The sequence below is a fragment of the Coenobita brevimanus genome, chromosome 65 (assembly GCF_032717465.1).
Source record: "Coenobita brevimanus isolate Jiangsu-jjx chromosome 65, ASM3271746v2, whole genome shotgun sequence".
Taxonomy (NCBI): domain Eukaryota; kingdom Metazoa; phylum Arthropoda; class Malacostraca; order Decapoda; family Coenobitidae; genus Coenobita; species Coenobita brevimanus.
The window spans coordinates 4,089,906-4,091,686 of NC_137018.1; the positions used below are offsets into that span (position 1 = coordinate 4,089,906).

At 40.2% G+C, this 1,781-nt stretch overlaps 1 pseudogene; it reads left to right on the top strand.

Moving 5' to 3' along the window:
• Positions 1-293: 293 nt before the first annotated feature.
• LOC145405144 (5S ribosomal RNA) lies at positions 294-407 on the top strand (annotated as a pseudogene).
• The last annotated feature ends 1,374 nt before the right edge of the window (positions 408-1,781 follow it).

Sequence of the window (1,781 nt, forward strand, 5' to 3'; positions counted from 1 at the left end):
AATGAGTGCAGTGAAGGAATGAGTTCATATAATGATGAAAGATAATACTGTTGTCCCTTCTCTATGATGAAAGATAACTCATGTCTCCTTATTATGCTGAATGCTTAAATTCATATTTCCTTGTAACGATGAATGTTAATATCAGTGTTTCTTTGTTACAATGAATGATAATACTGACGTTTCCTTGTTGCTATGAATGATAGTATTTATGCTTCCTTGTTACGATGAGGTCTTCCTTTATCTGAAATGTCGAGAGTTCTATCCCAGAGTGAAGCAGGGAATAATTTAATGAAGCTATATACCACGTTGAGTACACCGCTTCCCGTCCGATCAGCGAAGTTAAGCAACGTTGGGTCTGGTTAGTACTTGGATGGGTGACCGCCTGGGAACACCAGATGCTGTTGGCATAACGTTCTCCCTACGTGTCAAGTGGGGTTGGTGGAGGATTAGTGCCCCTCCCTGTAAAACAATTAACTCTAAGCCTTGGCCACCCCGTTTGGGATACTGTACATGGCGTCTGGCAATGAATGAATGAATCTCTTAAAAACAGACATTACTAATATTCCACTGATGTATCATAAAAACACCCTCTCTAATATACCAGTACACCAGTCCTGAATGGGACAGGCCTTGCATACATGTAGTATGAACGGCGGGTAGGCCTATTAACGCCGAAGTAGTGACACCTACAGCTGAGTAGTACGTGGAAGGAGTACCAGGTCTCAGGGAACGGGCTGTTAGGTCTATGCTTAGATTCGACCAACAAAAACAACACTGTCCTAATCAGTCCCATTCTTATTAATATCTAGACATCTTTAATGGAGAAAATAATCATTGTATGTACTCGTAATAATGTATTTAACTGCGTCGAGCATTTATCCATCCCTCATATAATCTCTCTCTCTCTCTCTCTCTTCATCTGTCTACCTGTCTACCTTATAATCTGTCTTTCTTTCCCAGGCAGCAGAGCCCATGAGACTTCTGGCTAAGACGCAGGAGGAGGCAGCAACCTGGCCTGAGTCACCCCACAAGGTTAACTTTTGTCCACGTCGCTGTTTTAGTTCCAAAGTAGATTAGGCAGGTAGATTAACACCTTGACTACCAGGAGGCAGTAATTTAGTGTATCTCTGCTACCTCCAGATTATTTTACTCAGCTCGGAAAAAATCTTTGGTAGAGAGAGAGTTAAAGAAATACATACATACATACAAAAAGATTAAGGAATTACATACACATATACATACATATAAATACTCTACCTTGGAAAGTTTTTATTAGGGTGAATATAGCTGTCTGCCAGGAAAAAAAATAATGAAAATTTCGTCCTCGAGCTCAAATGGTTTGCCTCTTTATCCTGAGTTTTTTTTTCTAGCAATAGATTATTTTCAGAAAGATGGTAAAAATCTCTTGCTGCGAAGGTCTTAAAAACTATACTGATTTTACTGTAACTTGGTCTATGTTTTCTTCCTTTTTTAGCACAGGCAGTACTCTTGTTCTCCATCCTCTCCAGAGCACTTTTTCCCGACTAGCATCAAACTGTAGTGTTAATCTGCCATTACAGGTTGGCAATCAAGATGGAGAGATGACAATATTAGGCCAAGTTAGATTGAAAAATGGGATAAATTCTTTTCAATAACCTCTTCAGACTGAGGACATCTATTTCACTTTATCCTGTCCCCGACGCAGGACAGTGCCATTAAGGCCGGTTTGGTGTCATCGGGCAGAGTCTGAGTTAAGTTTTGGTTGGGCTAAATTCACTTAGCCTTCGTTTTGAGGCAAGAAT